Raw genomic sequence first — 11,843 nt, 5'->3', positions numbered from 1 at the left:
CTTTGGTAATGTCATCAAAAATCGTAATCTGTGATGGAAAGCAGTGTATGAGGTATATGCTACTTGAGCATGTAATGGAGCTGGTACGAAGCGTATGTTGCCGTGCGTAGGTCGTATACAAAAGTTGTATATAACAGTCCTTAGAGGAGTCCTTATTTGAGGTCTTTTGTTTTGATTGTCTGTTTGTCCTGTAGTTTTTTGGTTTTCTTTCTCGGGGACCTGTGAATTTTGAATTTGGAGTCCTGCATGCCAAGGATGGGCAGCTTACAGGGTGAGGAAACGTTCGGCGCGGTGAGTTTTTCACCCTTTGTCTTGGCATGAGGGTTGCATAAGATGCTGAGCTTCCACTAGCGAGTACAAACATTCACGGTCCTGACCCCTCTTAGACTTCGTTCTTGGGGAGGCCCTTGAAGGCTTGTTATACCAATCGAATCGTTACACTGATAAACCGATTTCTTTTTTTTCTAGCGGCGTTCCCCAGAATGAAGCGGTGTGGAGCTGAAGGGGACTACGATTTCACGGTGACGGAGCCATTTGGACCGAGCTTGAAGATCTCTTCGGTGTTTGTTCATAGGAAAATTAGTCTCAGAGACAGTCCCTTTCCCTTGCTCGCTGTGCGAAACGGTAGGAAACTGCTTGTTGATCTTGACGGTGCAGTCTGTTGGAAAATAAAGATTCCTTGAGAGATCAGAACCACATACGTTGTTTCTCTGATGTAAAGGTGAACGGGCCTGTGTCGTTCAAGGAAAGACTCAACGTTGGTTTTGTTATCTCTGAAACACAAAGTGCCCCATCTAAAGTGATTACAGAGTCTGAATTGATTTTTTAAAAAGCAGAGACTCGTGCCGTTTGCAAACCGCCTGTCGCACTGCTCAAAGACAAAAGACGTTCACCCGAGAAAGTTTTTGGAAACGAATGTCAAATAGACGTGGGAAAAGAGCTGGAGAGGCTTTATGTAATTGTCTGTCGAATTACCTTCTCTTTAATTGCCCTTGCATTTACAAGAAAAGGTTTCATTGCCTCTTTTATCGTTAAGGCAATGTTGCTGGTGTTTTTATAAGGAAAAAAAAAAGTGTATGCCCTGTCTCTCGAGTGATTCTTTTTTTTTTTTTTTTTTTTTTTTTTTTTTTTTTTTTTTTTTTTTTTTCTCTTTCTCTCTAGACTGGTGGAATTGAATATGTTCACTGGAAGAACTTGATCCAGCGAGATGTGAAGCCGGGCCGTGGGCAGAGTTCCCTTCTCGATTCCATTCGTATAATAAAGGGTGCAGTCTGTTAGCTAGGCTGGCTGCAGTACCCAATTTTTTTTCGCCAGGCGGCAGCAGTGGCGCCGGCTGCAGTACCCATTTTTTTTCGCCAGGCGGCAGCAGTAGCGCCGCCCTGCAGAGTAAGGGCAGCGCATGCGCAGACCGGGCTTGAAGCCAAAGGGGGCGGGGTTTGGGGCGGCGCCGCATGCGTATGACGCAATGCCGCTTCTGCGCATGCGCAGAAGGGTTACTGGCAAAACTAAGGGCAGCGCATGCGCAGTGCCGGCTTGAAGCCAAAGGGGGCGGGGGTCTCCGGCGGCGTCGCATGCGTATGACGCAATTCCGCTTTTTTCCCGTGCGCAGAAACGGCTTTGACCCCTAGGGGCGGGGCTTCGGCCTCGCACGTACGGGCTACGCAGACGGCCCCGGAAGTGGGGTTCTTTTCCAGCCCGCGCGGCGCGCCGGCGCGCCCGTGGCGGTGCGGAGCCTTCGCCGGGAGCCTGGAAGACTTTCGGGCCGGGTCGTGCGGCGGCGCGCTGGGTGAGCGCTCGGCCTGAGGGCGGCCGGGCGGGGGGGGATGTGGCGGGCCGGCGCTCGGCCGGCGGCGGGGGAGCGCCTGGTGCCGGCGGCGGGCGGGCTGAGGCGGGCGGGCCCGGCCCGGGACCGGCGGGGCTGCCGGCCGTTTCTCGTCTCCCCGGCAGCGACGGCGGTCAGCGGGCTCCTCACGGTGCTGCCTATTTTGGGCTGGTTTTTTTTTTTTTTTTTTTTTTGTCTCTCGGGGCTGCGCCGCTACCTCAGCGCGGAGGCGAGGAGCGGGCGGCGGGGGGCGGCCCCGGTGCTCGCCACTTGTGGCGGCCTGGCGGGGCCCGGGAGAGGGAGGGGTCGGCCCGCGGCGACCTGCCGCCGCCCCCCCCGCCGCCTCTGGGCTGCCCGGGCAGCCGCCGCAGCTCTGCGCGGGGCTTTGTCTTTCCCCCAGCCGCCGGCCTGAGCCGCGGCAGCGGGCTGACTGGAAGCGCCCTGCAAGTCTGACGTGGGTATCGCTGCCGTGCATGTTGTCTGCCTGTCTACCGACCGTTCCTGCCTCTTGTTCTGCTGGGGTTATTCCTTTGGGTAACGCGTTGGGCTCCGAATGGAGTGCATCCTGACTTCCTCCTGACCCCTGCGAGACGTTACCGGTGTTTGCCTTCCTCGTGTTTCACAGGGCCTCGGCTGTCGTGTGCGGAGAAGCTGTCAGCCTTGTCAGAAGAGAGCGTGAAGCCAGCAAGCGCATCGTGGTGCTTCGGGACCAAGCTGATACCGCAGGCATCCGTCTTTTGTTTGCGAAAAGGGATCGCGAGGAAACGTGCCGGTGTCGGAGGGGGAAGAGGTAGGAGGCAGCTTTCAACCGCTTTTAGGCTTAACTCCTGTGTTCCTGAGAACGGTTCTGGCCTTTGAGGGGTTTGCTTTTGGCTTTTTGCCTTAAGCTCGTCCTCCGTCACCGCTGTCGGCGTGCCGCCGAGCCGCTGCTTAGGGAACGGTGGCGGTCCAGGCTGTGTGCGTGCCGACCGTCCTCGAGGCTATAGCTGTGTTCTACCCTATAAAAAGCTTTCCGTAATACCGTGCTTCCGTTAGGACGCAATTTTCTCGAGTTCCCCCCCCACCTCAGGGTGATTTTCCCACACACCTGCAGGCAGCAGGACTAACGTCATCTCCTTTTGCCCGCTTGGGCTCGGACTAAAATCCCTTCCCTGGCTATTCTTTAGCTTGTACAGCCTTTGAGCCTTCCCTCGGGCCTGGCTGATGGTCCTTTGCCATTTCACCCCGTTCACAGCCAGCGTGAGTTTCGGTACCGACTATGTCAACGAATTTCAGCTGCACGACAAACCTGCTTTTTTGTCAATTAAATTAAGCTCAGCCTTTTAATTGCTTTCGAAGGGAACTACAGGAGATCCTGTCGGCGTGGTGGCCTAGCGTAAGCGATGATGGAAAGGCGCATCGGATGTGACCTCCGTGTCAGCTCGGTGTGCCTCAGACAGACTGCCTTTGGCACTCCGTGGCGTGCTGCGCAGCTCCGGAAATTAACGGTAGGGGAAAAAAAATGGGCGAAAATGACAGTCACGTAGAAACACGAGTTGGGAAGAAATGCTATACGTGAGGGCTTTCCGTTGGGCGAGGCAGCTGATCTTGCTTGTGGATCTTTGGGGTACGAGCCTGATGCCGAGCAGCTCGTTTTTCATTTGACGTGCCTGGAGTTGTTTTCAAAGGGATGGAAGAGAAGCTTATGAAATAGGATAGGTTACTGAGTCTTCCTAAAACGCTCACGACAGTTATGTATAAAGCCGAAGCGAAGGACGAGGGAATAAAGTTCTGTGCTTTTCTATAGTAAATACGGTACGCTTAAAAGTGATCTCCGTGCAGGGTCCTAGTTGTTTCTGTTTTTAAAATCAGAAAGAAGTTTAAGAAGTCTCAGCGGTTAGTCGTGCGGGAAATAAATGGCTCTTCCGCAAAAAATTCCACGGCAGCAAGGCTCTTTGAACGATTCTTCTCGCAATCGATTCCGACTACAGCCAGTTCATGGTTTAATGTCGAGGTGTATGCTTGCTCTCCTCTAAAGCAGTTTTTCATTTGCATTTCAGTCCTGTGGGTCATGACAAATTTTGGGAAGAACCCGAAGGAAACTTTTCATCCTGGGACACAGAAGGTAGGAGGTGAGTTGTTTTTTGGGTTTTTTTTTTTTTTTGAGTGGGGGTTTTTTTTTTGTTTGTTTTGTTCCAACTACAGCCAGTTCATGGTTTAATGTCGAAGTGTATGCTTGCTCTCCTCTAAAGCAGTATTTCATTTGCATTTCAGTCCTGTGGGTCATGACAAATTTGGGAAGAACCCGAAGGAAACTTTTCATCCTGGGACACAGAAGGTAGGAGGTGAGTTGTTTTTTGGGTTTTTTTTTTTTTTTTTTTGAGTGGGTTTTTTTTTTTTTTTGTTTGTTTTGTTTCTGTTTGGGGTTTTTTTTTTGGTTGGTCGGTTGTGGCTTTTTATTCTTTTCTGGAAAAATAAGTCGTTACGTAGAAATGCTAGCGGTTTGTTTCTTTCTGTAGCAGGATGATAATGAGGAGTAGAGTTACAGGTAGAAAATCGGCTGTCTTTGTCAGTTGAAGTGGCTACTTTGAAATTGAACAAATACAGGAGTACATTAACGGGGGGTTTTGCGCTGTGTCTTCGGTACCGGTGTGCTAAAGATGTCGTTTTGTTTACGGGATTTATCGGCTGTCGAAGAGCAAGAGGTAAATGTAAACTTTTCACTCCTAGCACTCGCTCGGTGACGTATACCGACCTCGATATCAATTGCTTATTGCAGTGAAAAACTGCGGCGTTTCTGTGAAACGTCTGAGATCGAAAATCATTTCAGGCACTGGCATAACCTATCATACTAATAGATGACCAGCTTTGGTAATGTCATCAAAAAATCGTAATCTGTGATGGAAAGCAGTGTATGAGGTATCTGCTACTTGAGCATGTAATGGAGCTGGTACGAAGCGTATGTTGCCGTGCGTAGGTCGTATACAAAAGATGTATATAACAGTCCTTAGAGGAGTCCTTATTTGAGGTCTTTTGTTTGATTGTCTGTTTGTCCTGTAGTTTTTGGTTTTCTTTCTCCGGGACCTGTGAATTTTGAATTTGGAGTCCTGCATGCCAAGGATGGGCAGCTTACAGGTGAGGAAACGTTCGGCGCCGGTGAGTTTTTCACCTTTGTCTTGGCTGAGGGTTGCATAAGATGCTGAGCTTCACTGCGAGTACAAACATTCACGGTCCTGACCCTCTTAGACTTCGTCTTGGGAGCCTTGAAGGCTTGTATACCAATCGAATCGTTACACTGAATAAACCGTTTCTTTTTTTTCTAGCGGGCGTTCCCAGAATGAAGCGGTGTGGAGCTGAAGGGGACTACGATTTCACGGTGACGGAGCCATTTGGACCGAGTCTTGAAGATCTCTTCGGTGTTTGTTCAAGGAAACTTAGTCTCGAGACAGTCCTCTTGCTCGCTGGCGAAACGGTAGGAAACTGCTTTGTTGATCTTGACGGTGCAGTCTGTTGGAAAATAAAGATTCCTTGAGAGATCAGAACCACATACGTTGTTTCTCTGATGTAAAGGTGAACGGGCCTGTGTCGTTCAAGGAAAGACTCAACGTTGGTTTTGTTTCTCTGAAACACAAAGTGCCCCATCTAAAGTGATTACAGAGTCTGAATTGATTTTTAAAAAGCAGAGACTCGTGCCGTTTGCAAACCGCCTGTCGCACTGCTCAAAGACAAAAGACGTTCACCCGAGAAAGTTTTTGGAAACGAATGTCAAATAGACGTGGGGAAAGAGCTGGAGAGGTTTATGTATTGTCTGTCGAATTACCTTCTCTTTAATGCCCTTGCATTTTACAAGAAAAGGTTTCATTGCCTCTTTTATCGTTAAGGCAATGTTGCTGGTGTTTTTATAAGGAAAAAAAAAAGTGTATGCCCTGTCTCTCGAGTGATTCTTTTTTTTTTTTTTTTTTTTTTTTTTTTTTTTTTTTTTTTTTTTTTTCTCTTTCTCTCTAGACTGGTGGAATTGAATATGTTCACTGGAAGAACTTGATCCAGCGAGATGTGAAGCCGGGCCGTGGGCAGAGTTCCCTTCTCGATTCCATTCGTATAATAAAGGGTGCAGTCTGTTAGCTAGGCTGGCTGCAGTACCCAATTTTTTTCGCCAGGCGGCAGCAGTGGCGCCGGCTGCAGTACCCATTTTTTTTCGCCAGGCGGCAGCAGTAGCGCCGCCCTGCAGAGTAAGGGCAGCGCATGCGCAGACCGGGCTTGAAGCCAAAGGGGGCGGGGTTTGGGGCGGCGCCGCATGCGTATGACGCAATGCCGCTTCTGCGCATGCGCAGAAGGGTTACTGGCAAAACTAAGGGCAGCGCATGCGCAGTGCCGGCTTGAAGCCAAAGGGGGGCGGGGTCTCCGGCGGCGTCGCATGCGTATGACGCAATTCCGCTTTTTTCCCGTGCGCAGAAACGGCTTGACCCCTAGGGGCGGGGCTTCGGCCTCGCACGTACGGGCTACGCAGGACGGCCCCGGAAGTGGGGTTCTTTTCCAGCCCGCGCGGCGCGCCGGCGCGCCCGTGGCGGTGCGGAGCCTTCGCCGGGAGCCTGGAAGACTTTCGGGCCGGGTCGTGCGGCGGCGCGCTGGGTGAGCGCTCGGCCTGAGGGCGGCCGGGCGGGGGGGGATGTGGCGGGCCGGCGCTCGGCCGCGGCGGGGAGCGCCTGGTGCCGGCGGCGGGCGGGCTGAGGCGGGCGGCCCGGCCCGGGACCGGCGGGGCTGCCGGCCGTTCTCGTCTCCCCGGCAGCGACGGCGGTCAGCGGGCTCCTCACGGTGCTGCCTATTTTGGGCTGGTTTTTTTTTTTTTTTTTTTTTTGTCTCTCGGGGCTGCGCCGCTACCTCAGCGCGGAGGCGAGGAGCGGCGGCGGGGGGCGGCCCCGGTGCTCGCCACTTGTGGCGGCCTGGCGGGGCCCGGGAGAGGGAGGGGTCGGCCCGCGGCGACCTGCCGCCGCCCCCCCCGCCGCCTCTGGGCTGCCCGGGCAGCCGCCGCAGCTCTGCGCGGGGCTTTGTCTTTCCCCCAGCCGCCGGCCTGAGCCGCGGCAGCGGGCTGACTGGAAGCGCCCTGCAAGTCTGACGTGGGTATCGCTGCCGTGCATGTTGTCTGCCTGTCTACCGACCGTTCCTGCCTCTTGTTCTGCTGGGGTTATTCCTTTGGGTAACGCGTTGGGCTCCGAATGGAGTGCATCCTGACTTCCTCCTGACCCCTGCGAGACGTTACCGGTGTTTGCCTTCCTCGTGTTTCACAGGGCCTCGGCTGTCGTGTGCGGAGAAGCTGTCAGCCTTGTCAGAAGAGAGCGTGAAGCCAGCAAGCGCATCGTGGTGCTTCGGGACCAAGCTGATACCGCAGGCATCCGTCTTTTGTTTGCGAAAAGGGATCGCGAGGAAACGTGCCGGTGTCGGAGGGGGAAGAGGTAGGAGGCAGCTTTCAACCGCTTTTAGGCTTAACTCCTGTGTTCCTGAGAACGGTTCTGGCCTTTGAGGGGTTTGCTTTTGGCTTTTTGCCTTAAGCTCGTCCTCCGTCACCGCTGTCGGCGTGCGCCGAGCCGCTGCTTAGGGAACGGTGGCGGTCCAGGCTGTGTGCGTGCCGACCGTCCTCGAGGCTATAGCTGTGTTCTACCCTATAAAAAGCTTTCCGTAATACCGTGCTTCCGTTAGGACGCAATTTTCTCGAGTTCCCCCCCACCTCAGGGTGATTTTCCCACACACCTGCAGGCAGCAGGACTAACGTCATCTCCTTTTGCCCGCTTGGGCTCGGACTAAAATCCCTTCCCTGGCTATTCTTTAGCTTGTACAGCCTTTGAGCCTTCCCTCGGGCCTGGCTGATGGTCCTTTGCCATTTCACCCCGTTCACAGCCAGCGTGAGTTTCGGTACCGACTATGTCAACGAATTTCAGCTGCACGACAAACCTGCTTTTTTGTCAATTAAATTAAGCTCAGCCTTTTAATTGCTTTCGAAGGGAACTACAGGAGATCCTGTCGGCGTGGTGGCCTAGCGTAAGCGATGATGGAAAGGCGCATCGGATGTGACCTCCGTGTCAGCTCGGTGTGCCTCAGACAGACTGCCTTTGGCACTCCGTGGCCTGCTGCGCAGCTCCGGAAATTAACGGTAGGGGAAAAAAAATGGGCGAAAATGACAGTCACGTAGAAACACGAGTTGGGAAGAAATGCTATACGTGAGGGCTTTCCGTTGGGCGAGGCAGCTGATCTTGCTTGTGGATCTTTGGGGTACGAGCCTGATGCCGAGCAGCTCGTTTTTCATTTGACGTGCCTGGAGTTGTTTTCAAAGGGATGGAAGAGAAGCTTATGAAATAGGATAGGTTACTGAGTCTTCCTAAAACGCTCACGACAGTTATGTATAAAGCCGAAGCGAAGGACGAGGGAATAAAGTTCTGTGCTTTCTATAGTAAATACGGTACGCTTAAAAGTGATCTCCGTGCAGGGTCCTAGTTGTTTCTGTTTTTAAAATCAGAAAGAAGTTTAAGAAGTCTCAGCGGTTAGTCGTGCGGGAAATAAATGGCTCTTCCGCAAAAAATTCCACGGCAGCAAGGCTCTTTGAACGATTCTTCTCGCAATCGATTCCGACTACAGCCAGTTCATGGTTTAATGTCGAGGTGTATGCTTGCTCTCCTCTAAAGCAGTATTTCATTTGCATTTCAGTCCTGTGGGTCATGACAAATTTGGGAAGAACCCGAAGGAAACTTTTCATCCTGGGACACAGAAGGTAGGAGGTGAGTTGTTTTTTGGGTTTTTTTTTTTTTTTGAGTGGGGTTTTTTTTTTGTTTGTTTTGTTCCAACTACAGCCAGTTCATGGTTTAATGTCGAAGTGTATGCTTGCTCTCCTCTAAAGCAGTATTTCATTTGCATTTCAGTCCTGTGGGTCATGACAAATTTGGGAAGAACCCGAAGGAAACTTTTCATCCTGGGACACAGAAGGTAGGAGGTGAGTTGTTTTTTGGGTTTTTTTTTTTTTTTTTTTGAGTGGGTTTTTTTTTTTTTTTGTTTGTTTTGTTTCTGTTTGGGGTTTTTTTTTTGGTTGGTCGGTTGTGGCTTTTTATTCTTTTCTGGAAAAATAAGTCGTTACGTAGAAATGCTAGCGGTTTGTTTCTTTCTGTAGCAGGATGATAATGAGGAGTAGAGTTACAGGTAGAAAATCGGCTGTCTTTGTCAGTTGAAGTGGCTACTTTGAAATTGAACAAATACAGGAGTACATTAACGGGGGGTTTTGCGCTGTGTCTTCGGTACCGGTGTGCTAAAGATGTCGTTTTGTTTACGGGATTTATCGGCTGTCGAAGAGCAAGAGGTAAATGTAAACTTTTCACTCCTAGCACTCGCTCGGTGACGTATACCGACCTCGATATCAATTGCTTATTGCAGTGAAAAACTGCGGCGTTTCTGTGAAACGTCTGAGATCGAAAATCATTTCAGGCACTGGCATAACCTATCATACTAATAGATGACCAGCTTTGGTAATGTCATCAAAAAATCGTAATCTGTGATGGAAAGCAGTGTATGAGGTATCTGCTACTTGAGCATGTAATGGAGCTGGTACGAAGCGTATGTTGCCGTGCGTAGGTCGTATACAAAAGATGTATATAACAGTCCTTAGAGGAGTCCTTATTTGAGGTCTTTTGTTTGATTGTCTGTTTGTCCTGTAGTTTTTGGTTTTCTTTCTCCGGGACCTGTGAATTTTGAATTTGGAGTCCTGCATGCCAAGGATGGGCAGCTTACAGGTGAGGAAACGTTCGGCGCCGGTGAGTTTTTCACCTTTGTCTTGGCTGAGGGTTGCATAAGATGCTGAGCTTCACTGCGAGTACAAACATTCACGGTCCTGACCCTCTTAGACTTCGTCTTGGGAGCCTTGAAGGCTTGTATACCAATCGAATCGTTACACTGAATAAACCGTTTCTTTTTTTTCTAGCGGGCGTTCCCAGAATGAAGCGGTGTGGAGCTGAAGGGGACTACGATTTCACGGTGACGGAGCCATTTGGACCGAGTCTTGAAGATCTCTTCGGTGTTTGTTCAAGGAAACTTAGTCTCGAGACAGTCCTCTTGCTCGCTGGCGAAACGGTAGGAAACTGCTTTGTTGATCTTGACGGTGCAGTCTGTTGGAAAATAAAGATTCCTTGAGAGATCAGAACCACATACGTTGTTTCTCTGATGTAAAGGTGAACGGGCCTGTGTCGTTCAAGGAAAGACTCAACGTTGGTTTTGTTTCTCTGAAACACAAAGTGCCCCATCTAAAGTGATTACAGAGTCTGAATTGATTTTTAAAAAGCAGAGACTCGTGCCGTTTGCAAACCGCCTGTCGCACTGCTCAAAGACAAAAGACGTTCACCCGAGAAAGTTTTTGGAAACGAATGTCAAATAGACGTGGGGAAAGAGCTGGAGAGGTTTATGTATTGTCTGTCGAATTACCTTCTCTTTAATGCCCTTGCATTTTACAAGAAAAGGTTTCATTGCCTCTTTTATCGTTAAGGCAATGTTGCTGGTGTTTTTATAAGGAAAAAAAAAAGTGTATGCCCTGTCTCTCGAGTGATTCTTTTTTTTTTTTTTTTTTTTTTTTTTTTTTTTTTTTTTTTTTTTTCTCTTTCTCTCTAGACTGGTGGAATTGAATATGTTCACTGGAAGAACTTGATCCAGCGAGATGTGAAGCCGGGCCGTGGGCAGAGTTCCCTTCTCGATTCCATTCGTATAATAAAGGGTGCAGTCTGTTAGCTAGGCTGGCTGCAGTACCCAATTTTTTTCGCCAGGCGGCAGCAGTGGCGCCGGCTGCAGTACCCATTTTTTTTCGCCAGGCGGCAGCAGTAGCGCCGCCCTGCAGAGTAAGGGCAGCGCATGCGCAGACCGGGCTTGAAGCCAAAGGGGGCGGGGTTTGGGGCGGCGCCGCATGCGTATGACGCAATGCCGCTTCTGCGCATGCGCAGAAGGGTTACTGGCAAAACTAAGGGCAGCGCATGCGCAGTGCCGGCTTGAAGCCAAAGGGGGCGGGGTCTCCGGCGGCGTCGCATGCGTATGACGCAATTCCGCTTTTTTTCCCGTGCGCAGAAACGGCTTGACCCCTAGGGGCGGGGCTTCGGCCTCGCACGTACGGGCTACGCAGACGGCCCCGGAAGTGGGGTTCTTTTCCAGCCCGCGCGGCGCGCCGGCGCGCCCGTGGCGGTGCGGAGCCTTCGCCGGGAGCCTGGAAGACTTTCGGGCCGGGTCGTGCGGCGGCGCGCTGGGTGAGCGCTCGGCCTGAGGGCGGCCGGGCGGGGGGGGATGTGGCGGGCCGGCGCTCGGCCGCGGCGGGGAGCGCCTGGTGCCGGCGGCGGGCGGGCTGAGGCGGGCGGCCCGGCCCGGGACCGGCGGGGCTGCCGGCCGTTCTCGTCTCCCCGGCAGCGACGGCGGTCAGCGGGCTCCTCACGGTGCTGCCTATTTTGGGCTGGTTTTTTTTTTTTTTTTTTTTTGTCTCTCGGGGCTGCGCCGCTACCTCAGCGCGGAGGCGAGGAGCGGCGGCGGGGGGCGGCCCCGGTGCTCGCCACTTGTGGCGGCCTGGCGGGGCCCGGGAGAGGGAGGGGTCGGCCCGCGGCGACCTGCCGCCGCCCCCCCCGCCGCCTCTGGGCTGCCCGGGCAGCCGCCGCAGCTCTGCGCGGGGCTTTGTCTTTCCCCCAGCCGCCGGCCTGAGCCGCGGCAGCGGGCTGACTGGAAGCGCCCTGCAAGTCTGACGTGGGTATCGCTGCCGTGCATGTTGTCTGCCTGTCTACCGACCGTTCCTGCCTCTTGTTCTGCTGGGGTTATTCCTTTGGGTAACGCGTTGGGCTCCGAATGGAGTGCATCCTGACTTCCTCCTGACCCCTGCGAGACGTTACCGGTGTTTGCCTTCCTCGTGTTTCACAGGGCCTCGGCTGTCGTGTGCGGAGAAGCTGTCAGCCTTGTCAGAAGAGAGCGTGAAGCCAGCAAGCGCATCGTGGTGCTTCGGGACCAAGCTGATACCGCAGGCATCCGTCTTTTGTTTGCGAAAAGG

General features: G+C 52.4%; 2 long non-coding RNA genes across 2 annotated transcripts; both read left to right on the top strand.

The window, feature by feature from the left end:
* The first annotated feature begins 4,938 nt into the window (after nucleotides 1-4,938).
* LOC121083716 lies at nucleotides 4,939-5,863 on the top strand. The gene is made up of 3 exons (XR_005826462.1): nucleotides 4,939-4,957; nucleotides 5,125-5,273; nucleotides 5,807-5,863. It is a non-coding gene; the product is annotated as an uncharacterized LOC121083716 (long non-coding RNA).
* Nucleotides 5,864-9,572: 3,709 nt separating this feature from the next.
* Nucleotides 9,573-10,495, top strand: LOC121083718. Its single transcript, XR_005826464.1, has 3 exons — nucleotides 9,573-9,591; nucleotides 9,759-9,907; nucleotides 10,439-10,495. It is a non-coding gene; the product is annotated as an uncharacterized LOC121083718 (long non-coding RNA).
* The last annotated feature ends 1,348 nt before the right edge of the window (nucleotides 10,496-11,843 follow it).

This window comes from Falco naumanni, chromosome 2 (genome assembly GCF_017639655.2).
Source record: "Falco naumanni isolate bFalNau1 chromosome 2, bFalNau1.pat, whole genome shotgun sequence".
Taxonomy (NCBI): domain Eukaryota; kingdom Metazoa; phylum Chordata; class Aves; order Falconiformes; family Falconidae; genus Falco; species Falco naumanni.
Note: the sequence above shows the minus strand (reverse complement) of the source record. Positions and strands in the feature narration are given on the sequence as shown.